This window comes from Pollicipes pollicipes, unplaced genomic scaffold, assembly GCF_011947565.3.
Source record: "Pollicipes pollicipes isolate AB1234 unplaced genomic scaffold, Ppol_2.1 Scaffold_3447;HRSCAF=4054_pilon_pilon_pilon, whole genome shotgun sequence".
Taxonomy (NCBI): domain Eukaryota; kingdom Metazoa; phylum Arthropoda; class Thecostraca; order Pollicipedomorpha; family Pollicipedidae; genus Pollicipes; species Pollicipes pollicipes.
Window position 1 is genome coordinate 12,234,060 of NW_023596297.1, and position 17,324 is coordinate 12,251,383.

General features: G+C 55.5%; 1 protein-coding gene across 1 annotated transcript in view; it reads left to right on the top strand.

Annotated features, from left to right (window-relative positions):
* Positions 1–5,097: 5,097 nt before the first annotated feature.
* LOC119091641 (uncharacterized) overlaps positions 5,098–17,324 on the top strand; it is a 49,983-nt gene continuing 37,756 nt past the window's right edge. The window contains exon 1 of the mRNA XM_037214447.1: positions 5,098–5,335. The gene's annotated coding sequence lies outside the window, so the exon portion shown is untranslated. The remainder of the gene's footprint in view (positions 5,336–17,324) is intronic.

The window sequence follows — 17,324 nt, forward strand, 5'->3', positions numbered from 1 at the left end:
TGGCGGAACAGACAGTGGTGCCGGTGCTTGGTTTAACCCGGCTGACGGAACAGTGTACGGTGCTGGTGAACATCAGCTGGCAGAACAGACAGTGACGGTGCTGGTGAACATCAGCTGGCGGAACAGACGGTGTACGGTGCTGGTGAACATCAGCCTGACAGAACAGTGTACAGTGCTGGTGAACATCAGCTAGCAGAACAGACAGTGCACGGTGCTGGTGAACATCAGCTGGCGGAACAGACGGTGTACGGTGCTGGTTAACGCCAACACTTCGGTGGGCAGGGGCCTAAGAACGCTCCAGAAAGAAGGGATGTCACACCGTACTTCCAGGTAAATATTGACATGAAGTGTCAATGCTAAGCTTTCAGAACATTGAGCCGGGGAGAGGGGAGAGGGGTGGGGGAGGGTGGGAAGCATGGGGTTCCTAGTCATCAGCCCGGCTCCTTTGCGCCTGCGTTGCTGGGATGTCAAACAGCGCAGGGAAACGGGAGAACCCGACAACAAAGCGGTGCGGTGCACAGGCGATCGGAACGGCGCTGAACAGCGCCTGCCTCATCGTGTGTCGTGGCGTCGCCTGATACTGTTCAGTCCGGTAATCGACTCGGATGGTGGCAATTACGCAGAATGTGCGTCGGGATTTACGTCATCCAGTGCCATTAGAACCTTGATAAATAGTCTGAGACGGCGGTGATGGTATGGAGCGGTGTACCGGACATGGGATCGTGCTGGGGGTCATTACAGTGCCGGGCAGCGCTGTGACCTGGGGTCGGCGTTGGGTCAGGAACAGCGCCGGGACACGGGATGGCCAAGGCTGTTTGGGCCGATTCTGGAACAGGATGTTTGGACATGAAACAGCGCAGACAGCGAGGAATGTTCAGTCACGAGGCAAGTACCTCCGCACCGGGTAGCAGAACCGGCACGAAACAGCGTAGGACGCACGGGATCACAGGTGCACAGGACAGCACAGGGGCAACGGAGAGCGCAGGACACTGGGCAGTGGGCTGACGGAGTGCAGCGTGGCATGGACGCGGTGATCACGTGCAACGTGCAGGTAGTCACATGAGCCATATCGCAGAAACAGTGGGCGACTGTAGCTGTTAAGCGGCGTAACTGGCGGAATAATTACACGCCTGAATGTACATGCGATTGATATAGATCATGTGCATTGAGCTAAAAAAAGAAGTGTGGAATCTTAAAAGTCATGTTTTGTCGTAGGCCGGCACTGATGTTGCGACGTTGCAAGCCGACAGCATGTGAAGTTTTCACCGCCAAGTTCTGCCGTAAAACTGGAATTACGCGATCGAATGGTAGGGCTCAGTTCTTACACAACAGTCACTGCTCAGCGTGAGCTCTGATCTTAGGAATCCATCCATTCAAAAAGGTTCAGTTCAAAGGATGCAATTTAAAAAAGGTATCCCTGCCTTCACAATGTAACCCAGTGACCATCACTCATTTAAAAGTCACCAAAACATGCAGCATAGTGGAGACACCCTGCGCCCACGTCGCTGACTACTTGCACATTCTTATTCTCTGTATCACTCGGATCGTAATTTGTCTATTGTGATACTCCATGACCTCAGCGTATGAAGTGATGCCCTGCAGCACGGCGGTACAATCTGGGAACATCCTGTCGCGTTCCCCATCGTCTCTGACAAGAAGCGCTCGCTGGGTGGGGCTTCTGCGTTGCCTCACCAGAAAAGACATTTATTTTTCCTGCTGCCGCCTTTATTGGCCGATAATGTCACCGGGATAAATCCCCGGAGAAATCTGAGTTTAATTTAGTTGTCGTCTGGCGCGGCGAGCTCCCATCTCCGGATCACCCCTTCTCAGCGGCGGACGTCTGAAGCGGGGTGTCACCGGAGCGGCAGGCGCGGCGACGGCCCGGAGCAGACCCCCGGGGCGACGGGCGGCGACGCCGCCGAAGACGGGGAGACACGCGCCGATCCGAAGAGGGCTGACCCTGCATACGAGAGGGCCGATCTCGGGCGGCCGACGCCGGTCACGCAGCCCAAACTGGCGAGTCGGCCTACGGAAAGCCCCCTTATGGTCGCCACAGTGTGGCTGCGGCGTCCGCTGGGACCATATCTATACGCCAGTCTCTTGGAAAGTGAATTGTGCAAGTCGCATTGTTAATCACACCGCGTGCGGATAGTACAAAAGTATACCGCACAGTGCGTTGCGTGCAGATACTGGTAGTTCGTTATATCCACTGAAGTGTGACGCTGGCACTCATTTACCGAGCACGGCCTGATGACTGTGCGTATCACGCATAGTCATCAAGGCTTGCTAATATATTAACGTCAATTTATCACCAAATTAGATGCCTTGAGCCCCGCTGTTCATATCGTCAGTAGTCCTAGGCCAGTCACCCCCCGAGCTTAAGGCGTGTTCCGTCCGCAGGCGTACAAATGCCCGGTCAAATACCGCCTGCGCCCGAATAGCTCCAGCCGGTCGTCCCATAAATTTGCATCGCGAAGCGGTTTCAATTTTCCGTCGGCGCACAACGACCGCGGCCGGCGCGAGGCCATTTAGTAGCCTCGCGTCGAGCGGCCGGCGGCGCGGCTGCCCGGGAGCCGGAGCGGGAGCCGGAGCCGGCGACTGGGCTCCGTCCTGACGGGCGCCGCCGCAGCCGCCGCGGCGAACTGCGCCGCCAGCCGGCTGAAAAACGTTTGGCTGCGCTGTGATGGATGCTGGACGGAGCTCTCCCCGGAGCGGCGCGGGCCGCGGCGGCGGCGCACCGGCACGAAATGCCGACTTCTGACAGCCGGCTAATGCGGCTTTCGACGCGCGGCTGGCAGCGGCCCAGCGCCGGCAGTTACCTCTTCCATTGATCTACGCCCACGGGCCGCACGGCAGGCGAATAGGGAAGTGAGATTCTGTCGCGCCGAGAGCCCACGAACACGTTTTGAATGGCAACGGCCATTCGGCAGGCGGCGCGCATCCCGATGTCGCCGAAGCCTGGGCGGTTACATATGTCTCTTGTACATAGAGAACAGTGTCTGAGAATTTCAGCATCTGAAACTCGGTCCAACGGCCGTCCAATGCAGCGTTCGGTACCGGAAAGGCTGTCACGGGACGACAAACCATCCATGACACCCATCCGAGAACAGGTTTCTCGAAGTATTTCTCGAAGTACAGGTCCTTTTGCTGTATTGTTGGTACGGTCAAAAGCGCTGTCAGCGGCAGAACACCACAGATGCGTTGTTAGTTGTGTGGCGAACGCGTCGTTCTGCAGGGAAACGACGTCGCCTGGCAGCAGGCGGCCGGGCCGACGATGCACAGATGCTTCTGACAGCGGGACATCGATTCTGGCAGCAGACCGCAGTGCCTGGCACGCTCGGTACAGTCGGACGACGAGTTATCCGCTGGCCCATGTCAGGCACTGTTGACAATGTCGCTGTCCAGGGGTGCTACATGTCGGCGACGTCCGGCTCATATGTCCGCCGCTGCTTTCCGGCACAAGCCAGAGCTCTTTACCTGAACTGTCCGGCTGCCGCTGTCCAGCCGCGCTGTCCGGCAGCTGCGGACCGGTCGCTGCTGTTCAGCCACGCTATCCGGCCGTAGCTGTGCGGCCGCTGCTGTCCGGCCGCACTGTCAGGCCGCGCTGTCCGGCCACGCTTTCTGGCCGTGCTATCCTGCCGCTGCTGTCCGGCCGCTGCTGTCTGGCCACCGCTGCTCAGCCGCGCTGTCCGGCCGTAGCTGTGCGGCCGCTGCTGTCCGGCCCGCACTGTCAGGCCGCGCTGTCCGGCCACGCTGTCCGGCCGCTGCTGTCTGGCCACTGCTGTCCGGCCGCCGCTATCCGGCCATCCCTGCCCGGCCGCCGCTGTCCGGCCGCCCCTGTCCGGACGCCCCTGTCCGGCCGCCGATGTCCGGCCGCGCTGCACGCTGTTGCCGTCTGGCTTCAGCGCACGAGCTGGCATGCGAGCCGCCCGACCGCCATCCGTCAATTTCAGGAGGCCCTCGGGACCGATCTGTTGACGCTGTCGAACGGTGCCCCCACCCCACCCCGGCCCCGGACCGCACCGCAGGCGGGCGGGGCGGCGCTGCATTCGACGGCGCACGCCAGGCGGGCCGCACGCACCGCGGCCCCCGACAGGTAGCGGTGTGACTGGCGAACGCCCCGCCGGCCCCGGCAGCCGCGGTCACGCACGAGCCGCTGCTGCTGAGTTAGCGCGGCTGGCTTTGGTCTTTGGCAAGTTCTTGTTTCCAGTTGTACACAATGGATCAATTGGTTTCAGCAGTAGGTAAACATATTTCGGTGGGATTTACGGAGTGGGCTATATCGTGGTGGAAAAACGGTTCCGGCGGCAGTGCATTAGAACTCTTCGGCTTTGGCTACAAATCCTGGCTTTTTCGAGGCGCCGAACCAGGTAATTGAATTCCAGCCCAATTCCCTCTGCTCGTAAATACCGCTGATCGTCGATAGTGGAGATTGCACGAAACTGTACCACTCGCTTTGGTGGTTCATCGATGGTTGGGAGCGTTTGGCTGAGCCGTTCTGGTGGTCAACAGGCGTAACAGGGACCTACCCTGCAGAACCCCTGCACTCCGCAGTTATGGCATGATGCACTATGAAATTAAATAATTCTCATATCACCCGGGTAGCCAACATATATAAAAAGCTCATGAAAGACGAAACATTAAGACGCGGCCATCATCTGGCGTAGCAAGGATGGCTTTGGGATGGAGAGCTCTGAGTCTGCGACAGCTGATGCTGAGCGCCGGCCTCCGGTCGGAGTGGTCAGCGCCGCGTCGGCGTCGGTCATGACCCCTCACCTGGCCACACCGCCCGCTACACATGCTGCCATCGACCGGTGCCGGCGGCGCGCGCCGCCACCGCCGCCGCCGCCGGCACCAGTCGAGCGTCGGCCCCGACGAGCGGAGGAGAGGCCGGCCGCCGACGCCGTCGACCCGCGTCCGTCCTCGCCGTCTGCGACCGGCTCGCTGTCGCGGCGAACGCGGGTCAGCGGCACCGCCGCGGCTCCGGCAGGGCCAGGGCAGGCGGCGACCGCCGGCGGCACCGGTGCCGCGCCGGCCGGCCGCGGGCAGGAGAGCCGCGCGGAGAGGCCCGGCGCCGAGCGACCCAGCCCGGGCTGACCTGGAGCGGGCCCCGCGACGCGACCGCGGCCGACGGCAGGGTCAAGGCCCACTGCGGCGGACGCTCGGAACAGTCGCCGGTATCGATTCAACAGCGCGCGGCCGGCGGAGAACAGACCGCGTGGCCAGGCGGCCGGGAGTTCCGACTCCGACTGCTGGGGGCGGCAGGGCGGACTCGCCGGGCCGCTGAATGGTGACCGACTTCAGCAGGCAGCAATCTCCTGGTGGCTCACACGAGGTAGGTGAACCTGAAAATTGGAGACGTCTTTTCATTTAATAATTTCGAAGAGTTAGCTCTGGGAGTCTCCCGGAATGCAAACACAGCCCGCGTTCGGACGAGCACGCTGATAGGACAAGATTGTGTACGTTGCGGCCACCTGCTAGAAGAGTCGGTCATCATTTACACAAAGCTGCTTTGTTTCTGACTGACACTGCAGCACCTAAAGGGTGATGCACCTATAAATAGAGCTAAACGGCGAAACACAAGGCTGAGAGACAGCAGATTTATTTTAGGGATAGTTGACACTAGCTAACTGCTGACAGCTGGCACCGCAACGGTGATATATGCACTAGATTGGTATTAAGTGGCATGGTTGGCGGATGGATGACATCATACTTCCGATAAAAGAGACCAACAAGAGTGAGGCACGCTTTGCGTGGGTCACAAAACGTGAGAGGCACTGAGTTTGTTATCCTAAGCACGGTGTTTCCATTGGCTAACTAGTACATGTGCTTACCATCTACCACACGATTTCAAAAATTCGTTTGTACGAGTTTTGACGTGGGTTAGGTTTGAATGATACTTGGTTACAACCAACAAACTCCACATTAAGATTTGTGTTTTTTTCAGAAATGTGCTATCTACCTTTCCGTGCCTTTGCTCCTCGCATCACTCGACTAGTCAATAAGTGTTGACGTCATGATAGGCTACATCTGCATCGATGTGCAGATCTAGGGAACGCTATGTAATTTGTAGTTGTCCGTGTTCTTTCGGTGTGTTAAGTATGTCAGAGTTCCCGAGTTTCATCAAACTCAACAAACGTTTCTCCTGAACCTTATGCATGAATGTTCTCGAACTCAGAGTAATTCTGCACAAGCGCCAGCCAACTCACCTCATATGTTTTGCGTGCAGCGTACCAGACATGTGTTTAGATCCCATATATGACTCCCGGGATTGAATTCCTGAGTTCCGGAACCGGCGTGTTCTATTTTTTTGCAACTTTGCCCACTGGTCTTAAGGAATCATGATCTTTTTAAAATTTTGTGAGAAATATCCGTTGAAACTTAGGACATAGTTCGAATCCTATCGGGAGACCATTTATGTTCCAGAAAGTAATTCACATGCTGTTTTGCGGCCTTTCAGGTCCCTCATAAACTAGTTAACAGCTTTTCAATTAGATACAGGTCAGGTCTAGGTAGAATAAAATGTCTAACATTGAGACTTGGCCGCAAAGTTAAGTCACAACAGGCTACCGAAATTTTTGCCCATACGAAACAACTGCTTACTTCATCTGTCACTCACTTCAGTCGTACGTTACACTCATAAGTCAGGTCCACGACTAATAAGTTCACTGAAACACTAAAAATATCCCGTTCTGTAATTACGGGGGGTTAAAAAAGGCTCCAAGAAAAGCTCCTCGCCCGCTGCCTGCTTCAACTGGAAACCGTTAACAGATGGTGAGCCCAAAATAAACAGAACAGTGCTGTTGCGAAACAGGTGGTGGAGTTATTTAACAAAACAGTCGCATCTTGTAAGTTCTCTTGTTTTATTATTTTTCGGGCTTCCCCCAGCACATCCAAGAAGGAAATTGCTAGAAAAAGGCTCAGTCTGAAAAAGCCCGTTTTATTAGATATTCCTGTGCGTGTAGCCCGACGAAACTATCCACCAGCAGGTGTACCCTGTTGATGAATTTCAAGTTCGACCACCCCATCACTGTCTTCGAGAACGAAGCCAATTCATCCACTTGGTCTCGTTCTTTACAATGAGTGATGAACATTGACGGAGGGGCAATGTTCTCAAGAAATATGCCTTCGTAGATCAGGCATAATTTAGCTGTTTGGTCTCGCATGTATTTACATTATCATGCAACATGGCATAGTGCGCACACGTTACTGACAAACGAACCCACATCAACGCGCATCACCGAAACAGTATGGCACCAAATCGCGAGGTTTCGTCGTGCGACGTCAGCCAAATAGTGTCGCGTCATCAGGCGGTCTGGTGACGGCGCGCGGCGCCCCCCGGCGGCGGCGGCCGGCGGCGGCGGCGGCGCCGCTCGGCGGCGCACGGCGCCCCCTCGGCGCCGGCGGCGGCGTCCGGCCGGGGGCTTCTGCTCGCAGCAGGCGGCCTGCCGCCTGCCGCCCCCGGCCGGACGTCCCGCAGCGCGCCGGCAGCAGCCGACGCCCGATTACCAGACGGAAGCCAGACCATGTCAGAGTTAGCTGGCTCAGCTGGGCCAAGTCCAACCGGCGCTGTACCTATTGACTTCCAGATGCCGGCGCGCCATCCTCTGGCCGGGCGCGCGTCCGTGACGAGACCCCGACATCGATCGGAGGACATATCCCGCCGGGCGAATGGTCAAACGCGGCTAGCACCGGCTTGAAAGTAATAGTTTCAGGGTGGTTAGAAGCGCCGCGGTACAATTTGTCAGCGCTGTTTGTCCTGCCGCCAGCGAGCTGTTTGGACGCCCGCGCCCAGCGCTATTGGTGGCTCCTATTGCCGGCGCGCGGGCCTGGCAGCGCCGGGCCGCCAGCGGCGTCCCTATATTCCACGGCCATTTTTCATGCGTGCTCCCTCATAAAGAATAACTGGCCGGGGTGGCCCACACATCATCCGGACCGTATTGCCTGCCAGCCGTCTTTACAACCGGCGCACATGTCCTGCATACGGATGGCGGCGACGGCGGCGGCGGCAGCGGCGGCGGCGAAGGCGGCTGTGGCGGCGACGGCGACGGCGGCACGCCGGTGATGGGATGACAGAGATAGGAGACGTACTTGGACACGGGACGGCGCGGGATATGAGCCCAGTGCTGGATCAGGGGCAGATGCAGGGCGGGAGACGGAACGGTGCAAGTCCACCGGTCAGACAGATACGGCGCGCGCGACAGAGCGCGGCGCACTGGCACACAGGACAGCGCAGGGGCAAAACGCATAACCTGTCACACGGAACATGGCTGGAGGACACCTGTCAGCGTCGAGACATGCTACAGCGCTGGTAAGCATCTTGGGCTGAAGAGACTGTTTTCATGTTGCGTGACACAGGGCGGCCAATGTCTTAAGGCTACCCCTTGTAAGGGCTTAATCGTTCGGTGTGTGTGCTCAAAAAAGTGCTTGCCTGGTTGTGTGTTCCGTTCTGTCTGAATGCATGTGTATCGTCGCTACGCATCTGCCCGGTGCAACGACGTGTAATGTGACTGTTGGAATGTCGAAGTGGCCTTCACTGGGTGGATTGGAGCGCACTGATGACGTGCTCGGCTCTTAATGCGACCTTTATAACCTGGACCTCCCTTTCATTATTGGCAAATGTGAAATCAATGGTGCAGTATTAATTGCAGCGTGAAAAAAGCATCCAAGCAATGCGCATGTTCTGGCATGTCTGAAGTACCTTGTGAATGAACGCACTGGGCTCTGAGTTATATTCCTGGGTCTAGCAGGTTTGAGACTACTCCTTGCAAGCTTGTTGTTACACGCTGGCCATCCGGGTGGAATATTGCCAGGCCAGCAATATATCTGTCATTCTTTCCTCCAAATATTTGCTGTTTTTTATAGCTTCACGATGGAAGGAACGATTGCGTCCCCGAAATAAATCCCCCGATAGGCCGAGTTTATTTACTTGTCATCCTTCCCCCTTTTTCATTATCCTGGGATCAAGCCTTCCGCCTGTCCGCCGACCATCCACAGGGCGTGGCGGCGAGGGGGGGGGGGGGGGTTGTGTCGCAGCAGCTGCGTCGCGGCTCCGCGTGGGGAGCGCTGCCGGGCGCCTGGGTGTATCCAGCACGCGAGACGAGTCGCTGGGTTGGCGGAAGTGGAACTTGTTTGTTAAATCCCTGCCGTTGCGTGCCATGAGCAAGTCGATGCGCAACCTTAAGTTGGAGCAGTTTTTGAAAGGATGACGCAGGCCTGGTGAGGCATTCAAAAAAAAACAGGTATGGTTACCAGCCCGAATAAAGTTTGACCATCAGAACTAAAAGCACATAAATTCTTCGAACGAATAAGAAAGCGAGCACACAATTTAAATCATATTAGAATCATGTTTTTGGCTACTGGCCACAAAAAGAGATGTTATCAACATGACATGCGTTAGCAATTCGAGAGGTGACGATGCTTGGCTTTCGATTCTACGATTAGCATGCATTCAAGTGCACAATTTTCGTCCCAAATCAGGAGGTGCATATGTCGAGCACAGCGCCACAGCGGCCTTGCCATGTAAGTATGAGCATGGACACGAGCAGATCAATGCATCCCGCCCTCTCGAATCAGCAGAACATTCATCAGGAGTTCATGTCGCTCGAAAATAGCTGAGCCGAGCAGCTGTGCCAGTTCCCTGACCTGTCCCGGACATGGCCGTGACAGTGGACCGAAGCTACGACATGCAACGCCAGCCGGACAAGATTGCCTCCGCGGACATAGCGCTGCACTGGCTGTGGGTATCGATCCGGGGTCGCTAGAGCAGGCCCTGCTCTTCAGGGGCTGAGCCGTCACATGTGTCTGTCTGGTAATACCAGCTTGGACGAATCCGCGGCACAACAGCGGCTATTCGCGAGCGCGGGGGAAGAAACGCGCCGGGGGCCCGGGCAGGGATCCTGTCGGATTGCAATTTATGGCTGCACAATGCCATTATCGTAAAACAATCGGTCCTAATAACGACGTCGGTGACAGCATTTTATCTCTGGGCGCGGCGAAGGATGGGACCACTTCAGTATAATACGCATCGCAAATTGTCGAGCGCCGCGGACGTGGCAAGGGCTCCTCCCCCTGTTCCCAGCAAGCTAGGCGGGTTGGGGAGCTGGGGAGTACTCTTGGAGGCGTGGATGGCCCATTCAAGGATGACGGATGCTTGAGTGAAGCAGAGCCACTATCAATCCATATGACCATTGGGGCTGCCAAGGTCACGTGCTTGAGATCTTTCCTCCTCCCACGCCTTCAAAAGTACACATGCTTCGGAAACTGAAATTGGTGTTGCGTTGGACGGCGAGTCCCTTTATGCCATTTTAGAAGCGGTTAATGCCAGCAACATGTCACTGAACAGTGCATCAGAATCCTCGAATAAAAACGCTCGTATCGTATCTACCGGCTGAGTGCATGTCTCTGTGAAGATGGTAGGATGCGTCCGCATGTAATGTATTATATCAGCTGTACCTGAATCCGAAAGATCAATAGTGCATTGAGGCTGAGGGCAACAGCATTTATGCTGTGCAAGCGAGAGACGACAATTCCGTTTTCAAGAGAAATGTGAGGAGCTCTCGACGGTCACGGCACGCGCGTGGTGTCAGATGGAGGCATACCGTAACCCTCCCGAGAATCATCAACCAGATGAGCTCCAGGAGGCTCTAGACGCTTGCACAAAGAAAATGGACCTAGCCTGAACACCTGTGGCCTGCAGAAAGCAGGCTGCTTAGGCCCATGGAGTGTAGTGCTGCACTTATGTAGTTACCTAACCAGTCTGGCAATACCCTGGCCATTGTGCCGCAGCCAGCTTTCGTCCCAGTGCGGATCCTTAAGCACCTCTGCTAGTGTAATCCCTCCGTAAGCAGCTCCAATCTCAGTGCGCTATCCGACGCCCAACGCCTTCCTCACCCAGCTCTGGTCCGAGTATAGCCTCTCCTGTACCCGGCTCTGATCCTTGCGTGGCTGTTCCCATAACCGGCTGTGGTCCCAGCGTTACCCGCTCGGTAACCAGCTCCGGTTCCGGTGCGAAACCTCGGCTGTAACCAGCTCTGGTCGGCCGTGGCGGCCTCCGTAACCGGCCATCTATAATCGATGCGTGCGGTCGGCCGTCGGTTGCGTGCCGCGCCGTCTGTCTATATTCCAGGGGGCGGGCTCGTGGCCCCGCCCCCCGGTCACGCGTGGCACCCTCCGACACGAGCCGCACAAACCGGCTCGCCCCGCCCCAAACCCCACCCGCCGCCCAACCCGCTGACGGGCCGAGTGCGCTCTGGGCGAGAGAGAGAGAGAGAGAGAGAGAGAGAGAGAGAGAGAGAGAGAGAGAGAGAGAGAGAGAGAGAGAGAGAGAGAAAAAAGAAGAGAGAGAGAGAGGAGAGAGAGAGGGAGAGAGATGGAGAGAGAGAGAGAGAGAGAGAGAGAAAAAAAAAGAAAGAGAGGGAGAGAGAGGGAGAGAGATGGAGAAAGAGAGAGAGAGAGAGAGAGAGAGAGAGAGAGAGAGAGAGAGAGAGAGAGAGAGAGAGAGAGAGAGAGAGAGAGAGGGCGGGAGAGCGGTAGCGAGAAGAGAGAACGTGGGTGGAAGGAGCGAGAGTGATACGGACAGAGTGACATAGTGATATAGCACAGGAGGGAGAGCGGGAGAGGTAATGTGATATGGAAGGAAAAGACATAAACTAAAGACAGTAAGCTGTCGGAGCGTCGGTTTGGATTTTACGCCGCTCTTAGAGGCCAGTTTATCTCCATTTGACGGTGTGGATCCCCTCTGAAACCATTTTGACAAGACAGAGCAGATACGATATTTCAGACGACATGAGCATCCGCCAAAAGTCGTACTTACGGCGGTGCCACCCACATTCACAAGGCTCCCTGTACAAGAAGCTGGACCCACATGTGAGCACGACCGACCTCACATGCCACAGCCGGCCGGCCGTGGTGAGATAAAGATGCCACCTCGGAAGGAGCGGGCGGACCGACGGCCCTCGCCGCCGCTCTGTTCAGGCCGGCTCGCTCCGGCGAACCCTGACGACTGCGTGACGAGCGTCTCGAGAGGCCGGCCTGGTCGTAAGGAGGCCAATTTGACTAGGGGTCATAACGTGGCGCGGGCGCTGGGCGGTCGCGGCGGATCGGCCGAGGTCGCTAGTGGCCCCAGGGGCGCCGCCGCCTCTCCGTCAGCCCATCACTTCTAATTACTCGGGCGGAGATGGTGGTCGGACGGGTCGGCCTCGGTCGTGTACGGCAGATAAGCCCGATCTATCGCCGCTCGGCTCTTCCGGTTGACCCGGGGGCTGGCGTGCGCCGCGAACGTCCGCTCAGGCGCCGCGCTGCCTGGGCTCAGCTGGAAGGTCAGAGCCGAGGGCAGCACGCATTAACAGGCGCTCAATGGCCTGAGTCGATGGCCATGGTTAGGCTTAGTTGGGGCGATTAGCGGAACATAGTCGTTCTGGTTTTTTGTCGGGTGAGCGGTTCGTGGCGGTGGGAGACGGGGTGAGCGTATTGTGGGGGGCGGGCGGTGGGGAGAGGGGGGGGGGGCGCACCTCGTCTGCGCTGGTGTACGGCGTGTGCGGGGCTGCAGCGAGGAGGAGGGGGGGGGGGGGGGGGCAATGTGGGGCCATGGCATTAACACGCACGATAACGGTGCGGAAAATATCCATCCGTGCTATTTGTATTTCGTCGCCTTATGGTCTATTAGGCTTTCGCATAATGAACCATTTGATGAATAATGGGGCCTGGTTCTCCAGCAGCCATCGCTCATGCCTTGTGCGCCCGGCTGCGCTGGTGCTCGAGCGTTACTGGGGGAGGGCGGGGAGGGGGGGGGGGGGGGGCTTGTATCCAGTCATTCGCCGAAACACTGGCGTTCCTTGGGCCTATGCCCAGGAATAAGATGAAGGTTGGGTTAAACATACTAGGTCTGCTTTGTCGTACCCAGCTTCCTGCGCCGGCTTCTGAAGTGGTCTGCAGTGGCACCTTGACGAACACGGCGATACACTCTGGAATGCCCTTCGCCGTCGCAGCCGCAACCGAAATCTATAACGGTAGGCTTAAACGGAAATCTGGGCGAATAAGTTAGAACGTCTAACCTGTGAAAATTTCCCAAGCGCCGCAAATGCTTCCACTACATCAGAAAACCGTGCATATGAAGGTCAATTGTCGATATTAGAGGGAATGTACCACATTTGAGGATATTGAAGCCAGCATCGGATATGTTGAAATAAGCTCAGTTATTCTTGGCATGAGTTTAAGTGGAAAGGATTGATCTAGACAAAACAATTCTCCGGTTAGTAAATATGATCCTCAGTAAGGCATTGTTTGATTACGTCATCGCACTTTGCGCAATATCGATCAAAATAAAATTGATGGCTGTTATCTTTGAAAATCGTGATCACGGAAGCCAGATATGGAAAACTCGACAACTGCATTTAAATTGGACTAGATCCTCACATGACCATGAGAATGACATGATTTCAATGACGATATTAGGACGTCATGGATGCCTGGGTGACCTTGAAATAGTCTGCACGAAACAGTCTGCACATGCCGGATGCTGCCCCGGGAGCAGGGATGTGCTCAGAAACTAGAGGGGTTTCAGTTTTTAAAAGCGCAGGGCTGTGAACTGCACTGAATGATCTTCAGGATGGCTATCTCAGCTCAAAAACCGACACAGACGTGGAACACTTCCTTAAAAGTGTGGATAATTTGTGCCGACACGATTCGAGGAAAGTCGTCCAGTCGGTTTCCCTCCTGTTAAGTCGCTCAGCTTGCTCAAGTTTACTCCGTTTCTCAAACTGGCGTCAGCGCGCGAGTGGCTCCTGCGTCTCCCTCCCATCCCAGCTGCTCTGTGACGCAGCGATAATTATGATCTCATAATTCGCTCCCGTTGTCTGCACTGTATTGACCCAGCCGACACGTGTCTTCGTCTACTGCAGTCACTTATCATCATTACAGGTCCGGGACGCCGGCGCTCTGTAATGAATCGTTATCAGCGTGTTTGGACGCTCCGTTGGGAGCGGGGCCAGCCCCGATAACGGCCGACTGCAATCAGCTGATCACGCAATTATGGACGACTGCCAATCTAAAAAGCATCGGAAAGTTTGTGTTTCTTGAGAAAACGACCGTGATGATTTTTGAATGACGTGACAGTGCTTGATTTTTCAAAAGTTGAAGGCTTTCGAGAGGTGTGTTAAGCCCAGTTCGTACTGAAACGCAACAGAGTGGACAGGCCTTAAATGTGCTGGAAACCCGCAACCCGAACGACAATAATTCACCTTCCGTACAACTCAGACGTTGTCCACCGAGAGGAACAACGGGAGGAAGTGATCATACGACAGGGAGCCGCGAGACAAGTGCGACCCATGGAAAAACGCTATCCGTCGCGAGACGTAAGCCGGCGAGCACGTGACTGCACTGGCGCATCCAGCGAGGCTCCGCCGCAAGGCGTGCCGTCCGACTTCAGCTGACAACGCTGACAGCCGCTGACAGCCACTGACAGCGGCAGGGCGGTGTGGGAGATCCCAGCGTTCCAGCTAGACCTATTTTAGTCCAGATGCGGACGGAGCACCGGCTCACAGCCCACGCGGCGTGCGCTCGCGTTCGTCTGAACATCTGCAGTGCATTGGACTCGCGTGTTCCGCCGGTGGCCGCTGCTGGAGCTGCTGATCGACCGTGCCGGCAGCTGCTCTGAGTGTGTTTGCTTGGGAAACGGACTGGAATATGCGATTGCCAAATGAAAGAGATGATTTAGTGTTGCCAGTCCCAACAGATGGAGCGAGGTGTGTTTTTAGACCGTATGAAACCAGGGAACTCGCCTGGTTGCCTTTAGGGATGTTGACGAATGGTTACTGAGTGACGGAATGATGGTGGTTTATCTATGATGTGGCTCTTGAAAGACATTAGGGTGCGGTCAGCAAAGGACACAACATCTTTTCTGGCAGCAGATGCTTGCCCTGACGTCTTCATTGATGCACGATGGTTCATCCTGAGGCTGTCACCAATCTCACTCCAGTCGTCTGTCATGTCATCGGACGTCGTTAACACCGACCAGCCTTTCAAGACACTGTCAACGGCTGAGGAAGACAATGGCGTTGCCACTCCCCATAAGACACCGTTTGCATGACATTACGCCATCACCACCAACTTGAAGCGGCACTTCCTTACAAATCCCTTTTTCTGAACAGAACGAAATGATGACAGTCGTTGCTTATCTGCCTGGTTTTGTGAGAACTATGCCATGAAGTAATCAGATAGTTCTCGTGGGGTAACCAGGATTCAGCCCACTGCTGGGGATCAAATCGGGGCAAAGGAGGTAGGCGTTGAGCCACTCGTCACCTTGCTACTACACTGGCCCTATTTCCGGCTTTGAACTGCATTTTTCAGCTCGGAATCCCATTTTGAGCCTCGAGATCTAATTTTTTAACGTTTTAAAAACACTAAGGATGTCTTAAACCGCCAAATAGTGGTGTTTTCACAAGTCAGGAAACCTATTCCTCGCTACAGCGGGGCGGGGCATGGCCCTAAAGCTCCGTTTGTCTACGTCACCGAAAAAAGCATCTGTTATAAAATCGTTAGCGGAAGCGTTATGGCCGAGTGTAAGCGCCTTCGACTCCGAGGTGGGTCCCCGTCCGAGTATGATCGGAAGCCCCAGTTGCGCCGCGGCTTCTGAACGTAAGATTAAACACCGTAGTTTCTGGCGTTCCATAAAAGGTCACGTGACGACGTACGTCACGCTTCTTTTTAATGAAAAAACAAGAGATCAAATCGCTAACTCGGAGCAGCTTCTTACAGAGTCACCACCGACTCAGGCCAGTCGGAACAGACCATCGGAGCACGGTTGACTCGGAGCAGCCTGTCGCTGGGTGTGTGTGTGTGTGCCGGTTCCGACAGGACATCGCCATGACGCTGGACGCCAATGCTGCGCCGCTAATGTTGCCCCCGCGCAGGCGCAGCGCCGCTGTTGACCTGGTCGTTTGTCATGGCACGACGCCGTTTGCACTGATCCTGCTAACGAAAGACAATTAACGGCAGCGCGGGGAGCTGCGCGGCACTGACACACGGCCGTTTGTCATGGCAAAGTCGGTGCCGGCCTGGGAACGACGGGCCTGTTTACACGGCGGGGTGGTACATTACCACCGGCTGACGCTGACCTGAGGAATAGACAGACACGTGAAAGGACTGGTTTGTTGTCGCAGCCTTAGGCGTTGACCTGGTGAAAAGACAGACATATTCAGGGTGCTGGTGCATCACCACGAACCAGGACACAGGTGCCCGGTAGGAGACGAGCACGTGCAGTAGACTTGTATATAAGCATAGGCTTGGATGCTGACCTGGAGAAGAGAAGAAACACGTGTTGTGGACTAGCACATATCAGTAGGCACTGGCCTGCGGAACAGGCGGACACACACGCTGGACTGGTACGTTAAGGCGGGGTCTGGCCGCGGTCTCGGGCGAGCACGTCTTCGTCTCCAACTTTCCGACCGGATCGCTGGAAAGCTTCTTGGTCCTGTTTGGAATCCGCGGACGTCAGGGAGGAGAGGGCTGGGCGCTTTTATGGGCCGCATGAAGGAAATGCGGATTTGTTATACGGTTTTACTGCCAGTTAAAATGATAATGAGAGCAGAGTCCAGAAAGCGTGCAACTGGCATGTTAAATGGATGGCCCGTGGGACTGTTCCCACCAATGAAACGAGAACAAGTTTGCTTCCGTTTCTGGTGTATTCTTAAGCCTCTTACGGTACGGGAATTTTCCGTCTCGACGCTATACTGATTCCCACTGCGGTCTATTTGTTTGCATGTGCTTAGATGTTTACGATGGTATTTGCGTGATGATGGCCGATGAACATTGTGTCCAACAAAGTGGAAATAAAGGCGTTGCCCTGTACTTAGTTCAGTGAAGGAAACTAGTCTGGATTATCATGAGTGCATCCTTAGCAGGCAGTTTTGTGCATCCCTTGCGGCCTCACGGGGTATGCTGTCGAATATCGCAATACATTTGCGTAGGTCTTGAGTGTGAAATTTTTATAATCTTTTCTCATTATTCAGAAGTTACAACCAACAGCCTGATAGATTCAGCAGTTCTGTCTGCATGGTTATGAGGGCATTTCGATGGCAATGCGCCATCGTCACACATGTCTCCCATTCACCTTGTGATTTGTGAATTCACACCCTCACCTCCAATTCAGTCACACCTTGTTTATGCTAATTGCCAGAATGGATACGCAGAGCTGCTTGATCCTTGCGAACGAACTTAAGTCGTGCTTGTCTTCTGTAGACGGCAGTGAGATAAATGTCAACTATGAGCAGCCGCTGATTTGGATCGCTGCACCGACCCACGTACCTCCTCTAACCTAGAGATTC